This window comes from Gadus morhua, chromosome 7 (assembly GCF_902167405.1).
Source record: "Gadus morhua chromosome 7, gadMor3.0, whole genome shotgun sequence".
NCBI classification, from domain to species: Eukaryota; Metazoa; Chordata; class Actinopteri; order Gadiformes; family Gadidae; genus Gadus; species Gadus morhua.
Genome location: NC_044054.1, coordinates 857,844 through 865,896, shown reverse-complemented (window position 1 = coordinate 865,896; position 8,053 = coordinate 857,844). Strand labels below are relative to the sequence as shown.

At 43.6% G+C, this 8,053-nt stretch overlaps 1 long non-coding RNA gene across 1 annotated transcript; it reads right to left on the bottom strand.

The window, feature by feature from the left end:
* Nucleotides 1-965: 965 nt before the first annotated feature.
* On the bottom strand, nucleotides 966-7,505 carry LOC115547576 (uncharacterized). The gene is made up of 4 exons (XR_003977389.1): nucleotides 7,423-7,505; nucleotides 6,157-6,267; nucleotides 2,340-2,594; nucleotides 966-1,038 (listed from the first exon to the last, which is right to left on the bottom strand). It is a non-coding gene; the product is annotated as an uncharacterized LOC115547576 (long non-coding RNA).
* Nucleotides 7,506-8,053: the final 548 nt, after the last annotated feature.

Sequence of the window (8,053 nt, the reverse complement as noted above, 5' to 3'; positions counted from 1 at the left end):
GCTTTTTTTAACTTTGGACTGTAATCAGCTTTTGGGATATTCTACAACCCCATCGGGCGGATCAACGACATCCTGTCACCTAACCCAAGCACAGCCTACCTCCCAGCTAAAGACTACTCGACGGAACCGATTGGGGAAATCGATTTTATTCTTGCTAAGCTAACCATGCCTCCTAGCTAAAAGACATTGCACCAGCTGACCGGTTATGACATTATTATTATTTTACATGCTTTGTTTATCTTATGGTTACAACTGCATCTATTGTTTTAATCGCCATCTTTTGCAAGCTACGGTTTTAACCTTATTCTAATTTGGTGGATTTTACATCTCTCTTTTATCTTTTCCTTCTTTCCTCTATGTTGGTTCTTTTTTAAAAACTCCAACTCCCAAACCCCCTCCTCTTTTTGTAAATAGTCCTAGGCCTTTTTTATTTTCATTCCATTTTATCTTCTAACGAAATGGCTAATGATTTTCGAAATAGGTTTAGCCTATTGGGTAGGCCCACTCACCTTACAGACCCACAGAAACACATAAAATTGACTCCGGTCGGGACGAGTCCTTCAACCGATCTAGACCCGAAATTAATAAAACATTATTTTCAAATATTACAATCAATTCATCATACAGAAATTCTAGAAGTATCTATTAGAACAGGCATCCCACCATTAGGGATGGCTAGGAAAGTGGCTCAACTTACAGCATTCATTAAACCGGCGGCACCTGACGATCTGGTCTTAAACCAAATCAAAGAGAACACAATGGAGTACATGATCATAAATGTAAAGACCTTAATACAACATTATACACATACTATAGCAAAGATCCATACTAACCTGGGGCCATTTAACAATGAGGCCCTCGACAGAGCCCTTCGGTGGGCCCACCAGCGCTATGCCAGACCCCTTACTCCGTCTTCCATCTCCGCACTGCGGCTGCTGCTGTCGGCCCCGGATCCGCCACCGCCTGCCACTCCACTGCTCCTCTCGGACCTTGGGGCCTTTCCACCGCTTCCCAGACGACCACAGTCCACTATGGCACCTTTCAAGCATCGAAACACCTTACAGTTTTTCTCAGTCGCTTTGGTTCATTTCTCAGATCAGAATTGAAATTCTCAAAACTACCTGTTCAATCTTCACATCAGTGTGTCACTTGTGCACATGAAAAAAACAGTTTCTCATTTATTTGAACACGTTGCGAATGCTTTGGTACATCCATGCACATGATTATGTACAATTCTCTGCTCTTTCCTACATTATCAATTGCTTATATCATGTTGATCAAAATGTATTGTAATGGTCTCTATGGAATAGTCTCACCCCCACAACTTTTAGGTATTAGTTCATTGCATAAGTCTTTACATGCAAAATGGTTGAACAAGTTGTCATAATATGTCAAGCCTATTTCTATACATTTCTATACACTGGCATTAGACTCTTTTTTTTGTTTTTTCTATATCTGTCCTGAATTGGTCAATTGCTACCAGGTGAATCTTGACTTTCCCTAAAGAAGGGAAATCTGTGAAGTGTTAGATCAACCAACGATCAACCAGTACTGGAATAGCTCAAAGGTGCCTCTCCTGAGCCATGAACTGGCAAGTATATAGCTGGAGCAACACAATGTTACATTGTCTGAGAATTTGTGGCCCAACAGACAGGAACGTCAGGAGTTGTAGGATGACTGCACTGTAATTCCTACAGCAATGCATGTACAGTTTACCCTAAGGAGATTTTCCTATGTTCACATTTCGAGCAATGACATGGTCTGTCAACAAATTACAGCACAAATAGTCAAAGCTTAAATGTGAATCTTGTCCAATCTCTTGCAATCAATCTCCCACATACACTAAGGTGTAACTTACAATTTACAGTAATTGTCTTCAAAACTTTAGACATAGTTTACATCAGAACATCCCTCCAGAGGACACTGTTATATTGACAACATGACTAAGCAATTTGACTGTCTTATCCGTAGACAATGACACAAGGACTTGTCATTCTGATGGCACTGACATGTTCATTGAAACAGATATTTACTTTTTAGAGATGAACTAAGGATTTTGAGCAAGAGGCTGGCTTTTGCAGTTAATCCATGGTGTTTTGCTATTTGAACACATTGTTTTGAGAAATGCACTTACTGCTTTGCAAATTTCAATTCTGATCTGAGAAATGTACCAAAGCGTCTGAGAAAAACTGTAATGCTACCGTCCAGGCCACTAACTATTCCTTCCCTTCTTACCCTTCCAACTCTATGCCCTAACTTAACCCAACGTTTTCCTACATCTGCCCCTCAACCACCGCGACCTAGCCGCGTCCCGCTACCACAAGGCCCACAGCGCTTACCAGTGACCAGGCCACGTCCTCCTCCGGTCGTCCCACCGGTGCGGACCACCTCGGCAGTCATTGACCCTCCTGGCGTCCTGGAGACGAGCCTTGGATCTCCCACGCCGGACCCGGAGCCCCCAGTCACCATTCCCGCTTCCTCAGCCCCTAGACCCAACCGTCTCTCCCTCGCAAGTGCCGCGACCCGGAAGCGACTCTGTCCGTCGTCCTCCTCGCCGGCGCTGACCACTCCACCACCTGGTCAGGCGGTGTTACCTTCCATGACAAGGAACAAGATAATCATCACTAAGAATGGCTCAATTCAGAACTCTGACTCACTCACAGGTTGCGTGGAGATTCACCCTTGCCCTCTCACGCCTCCTCTGACCACTCCTGCTGTTGTTGCCCTTGTCCCAGTGGGAAAAGGTCTGAGTCGCCAAACCCCGACTTCTCCTTCCCTTTTCTCTTCCCCTATGCTCAGTGCTTCCTACCACCAGCCCTGCATACACCCCCTACGAACCGCAAAGCCACTATGTGGTCCCTTTCTATTAGAAAACACATGATTATCACGGGCGATTCCAACTTGGCCCGCATCCCAAAAAGAAAAATGGACGACATCCAGATAGATAGCTTTCCAGGAGCCACATTAAGACATCTAACAGCCATCTTGCAGAAACACACATCTGCCAGATCGGACACTAAGCTCTTCTTATTGTCTATTGGCATAGACAACTGCCTTAGACAACAGACAGCTATCACAATAATTAAGGACACCCGACGTTTAATTAGGACGGCCAGAGAAACATTCCCCCAGGCTCGCATTGCAATTCCCCTCATAACGGTATCTATCAGGCTATCCGCCACCCAACTCCGTTGTGTCAAGTCTTTTAATGACTTTGTGAGGGAGAATATCGAGGACGTTGACTCACGTGCTGGTTATCTCAACACACTGTCGACGCTTAAGGTAAGGTGACCAGACGTCCCCGATTTCCGGGCACAGTCCCCGTTTTCGGTGATCTGTCCCCGGTCAAAGCTGTCCCCGGAAATGTCCCCGATTTTGACACTGAATGGGGGAAAAATGCGCGCAGACTCAAACACCAGTTATTACGGTAGTCATTTAACGCATCACCAGAGAAGACGTCGTATGACGTACAGACGTTATCAGGACGTATGACCAGACGCAGCAGCGTCAACAACAACAATCTAGAGGCGGCAAAAAATGAAAAAGAAGATCAGCGGTCTCATAAATGGTATGTTGTGTATGAAGTTATTTATTTTGCGTGAATTGGCAGTAGACTTGGCTGTGTGTGTGTGTGTGTGTGTGTGTGTGTGTATGTGTGTGTGTGTGTGTGTAGTGATGTAACGTTAAAATAAGTATGATTGTTTATCTGAACTGAAGACCTAACGTAACTTAATAAAAGTCAGTGAACGTTAACATCATGACAATGTTTTCATATCTGTCATTAGTGAAGCTGTAATGTTAACGTTAGCATGAGATTACCAGGTGATGGCATTGTATGTGGCTCTGTTTTGGAAGAGGGGGAGGTGGAAGACTGCTTTGGTAGCATATGATTTTCCTGTAGGCATAGGGACCTGAGACTGTTAAAATAATAATAATGATGATATTATTAATTAATAATAAATTAATTAATAATAAGTCAATGGTTGATAGTTGTGTGTGTTAGGCTGCTGTTTTTTGTGTCGGGCTGTGTGGGTAACCAATGACTGTAGTAGTTATAAATGCAGACAATTTGATTAGCTGATGCCCTGAGTCACTGTTTTATATGTCACCGTTTTTAGTAAAGGTATAATAAATAAATAAATAAATAAGTAAACAACACTGAAGGAGAGAAGAGGAAAAGAGCAGAGAATAGTGTGGAAAGGCGGAAATAAAGAAGTAAACAACAGAGGGAAGCTAAGGAGAGAAGAAAGAAGGGTGAAGAAAAGAAAAGCATTGAAGGAGAAGAGAACAGACGAGAGTATTACATCTTTTTATATGTTTTGACTTGGTAATTATTATTAATTACATCTTGATGATATTTACTAGCTACTGGTCTGGCAGCTGTCTTTGCACATGACACTTAACTTTGGAAGAGAGATTTTTTTCTCATGACGTATTATTCTATATTTGTGTTTTTGACACTTATGTGCACTACTGATACATGATATTTGTGGGTGCTGATATTTTTTATTTATTAACCTTTTGCAGGGGCGCCACAAGGGATGTTGGGCCCCATGAAAAGATATCACACTGGGTCCCACCATCACACACAGGCAACGCCAACCATGTGCAGTTTCTGTAACCACACCTCTACCTGTGAAGGCTTCAATTATCTTATAGTCCGATACTAACTTTACAATATCTACTGACACTGAGCTGTGATAATATAACACTGTGAAGACATGCAGGAAACATTCTGCATACTGAGAAAGTGTTTGTTTAATTATAAATTTCATTTTCTATTAAAATCCATTAATGATGTTTCTTTTAACCTAACTAATGTTCTAATATTTTTTAAGGGCCCCTGTCAGTCACTGGCCCACAGAATTGTCCTAACTTTTCGCCCCCTAATGGCGCCTCTGACCTTTTGTGTAATAAAAGCTGGTTAAAATACATGAAAAAGTACTTGTCCCCATTTTTTATTTCATAATGATAATATGTAAGGATTTTTCCCCGCCGCATTGAAAATGTCCCCGATTTTCATTTCAGAAATCTGGTCACCTTAGCTTAAGGTACGAACACACCAAACGCGTAACCCGCGTAAGATTCACGTGCGTAACGCAGCTAAAATGTTGCTTGACCGTTTTGTGTCAAAAATGGTCCTACGTACGCAGTTACGCGCCTGTGGCTGCGCTTGATTTAGGAGTCCGAGGAAGGAAACCCAAACGCCGCCGTGTTTGGGTGCATGATAGAGCTTGGATCGGGTTAGATTAAATAATCTCAGATATAAATAACAATAATCGGGTTAAAAAACTTCACATGGTGTGTCTGGTGTGTTTCCAGCATTCGTAGTGTTGATCAGCAGAGATATAGTCCGCCAAGACGTTGAGGTTGCATAGCAACCAGAGACGCTGTCCATGCAAGTGAATGGAGCGTTCCCTCTTCGTCATAACTATCAAACCAAACATCCTTCACATTCACCGAGCGAACATTATGAAAGTGTTGCATATTCTCGAAGAAAGTTGTCCAATCCCGGGTTGCTTTAACTCACTTCATTTATTATAAAGTCGTCGGCATGTTTCGGCATGGTAAGTGAAGCTATACGGAGGGAATTCTAGGAATCGTGTAGAACACGTGTGAGAGGAAAATACCGTGATCTACTTCAAGCCCCCGGGCTTAGGCCCGGGGGCTCTCTGCTCGTCTACCTATTGATCTCTGGCCATCTCCACCCCTTGTCCTCAGGTAGAGACCGTCAAGTGGGCGTGGCCTAGTGGGCGTGGCCGGGGTGCCGTACTGGCTTCGGCTTCTTCGTATATATAAAAGCGCTGCTATCTGTGGCTGGAGCAGCCTCCAATAAGATCTTGCTCCGCTTGTGGCTATGTATAGTATTTACGGCTTATGTTTGGTCCTGCTTCATTGGGTCTATGTGTGGGTAGCTTAGATTCTTAAAATACGTAACAAAAGTAAAATGCACATTTCTCGCTAAAAATGTTTACATAAACGCATTTAATGGCGTAACTATGTTACTATTTCAGGAGATCCTCGAACGAGGCCTCACCTTCATCACGACACCGTCACTCCCAGACCGTGACCTATTGAGATGAGATCTACATACTTACCACAGACGGTTAAAAATTCTCGATTATTTTAAATATAACACAGATTATTTTTACTTACCTTTTACTACGCCGTCTATCTGGGAACCAGCCTTGAAGTCCGTCTCGAAGCCTATACGCCAGCTCATCGATCAGGACCTCCGCTCCTTCCGTGACCTCCGACCTCGACGTCCTGTAGGGGAGGCCAATATTACTGTCCATCAACAACAGGCCCTCAACAAACTAAAATCTCACCATGAGATTATTATTAAACCGGCGGATAAGGGAGGGCAAATTGTAATACAGGACCGTACTAATTACATTCTGGAGGCGACGCGTCAACTTAATGACCCGGTCTACTATCGCCCTCTCACGGATCCTCTGTACCTTGAGATTCAGACAATGGTGAGGCTTTTAATTGACCAGATGAGGGAAAAGCATCTCATCAACGCAAAACAGGCACACTACCTATACGGCCCGGATCTCCCTCGGGCGAGATTATTTTACCTTCTCCCCAAAATACATAAACCCCCAGAGAATTGGACTGTTCCATTCGTGGTTCCTCCAGGACGCCCCATAGTTAGCGATGGGGCTAACTATGTGGCTCCGAATCATACCACCTGGCGGAGTTCATACTTTTACATTAACCCCCTATCTCACACTCACCCGAGCTACCTTAAGGACACATACACCTTTGTCAACAAGTTGAAGAATCTCACCGTCCCTGATAACACGTTTATCTTTTCAATCGACGTTGACTCCTTGTACACGAACGTCGACACTGTCCTGGGCCTCGAGGCTGTGAAGAAAGCATTGTCTTCGTCACCGGATTCATCTCGTCCCAACACATTTATTTTAAAGTTTTTAGAAATTACCCTTACCCGCAACAACTTATTATTTGATAAATCCTTCTTTCTACAAATATGCGGCTGCGCAATGGGAAGGAAATATTCACCGGCCTACACAGACATCTATCTGGCAGACTGGGAGGAATCTGCATTCCTTAAATGCCCGTCACGCCCCCTAGTCTATTTCCGTTACTTAGATGATATCTTTGGCCTCTGGGACGAATCAGAAACAGAATTTAACCATTTTATACATATCCTTAACTCACACCACCCCCGTATCAAACTCAAACACACTCTCCATCTCCAGCAGGTCCCCTTCCTAGACACAGTAGTTTTCTTCACAGACACGAAGGATGGACACAAAACATTAGCAACCAAGGTTTATTTTAAAGACACTGACAGGCATTCCTTATTATTTAACACCAGCTACCATCCCAGGCATACTTTCAGCTCCATCATCAAGTCCCAACTAATCCGTTTCCACCGCATCTGCTCTCTACCTCATCACGTAGAGGAGGCCACCAGGACCCTTTTCAAGGCCCTTAGACCTCGCGGCTATTCCAAACGTTTTCTTCTGACTATTAAAGGGAAAGTGACCGCCCTCTTCCAGCCAGACCGGCCCGTTCTCCCTGAAAAAAAGAACACAGAACAAAAGTTAATTCCATTAATTACTACATTTTCGCGACAACTAGGCCCCCTCAAGCAAGCTAAAAAGCAACATTTTAATTCTGCCATACCTCAAACCGCCCCACTCGCTTCTTTTAAAATACTAATGTCCTACCGCCGTAATAAAAACCTACAGGACATTTTAGTCCATACGACTCCCCACTCTCCCTTACCCCACTCTTCTCACCCTCTCTAACTCTAAACCCTTCAACGTCCTATCACCCCTCTGCCCTCTGGGTTTGAGATGTGAATAGGATATCAGAGATGCCCAGAAAGGCAGGGGAGAATGTAGGGACAGACATCCCACACCTCCTTACCTCTGACTCCCCACCCTTTTACCCCCACCACTCTTCTCACTCTCTCTAAACCTAAACCCTTCAACATTTAAAATTTAAAAAGTTTGTTTTTAATCCTAAACCTAACCTTTAGCTTTATTCCCTAAACCCATCCCTAAAACCATTTTTT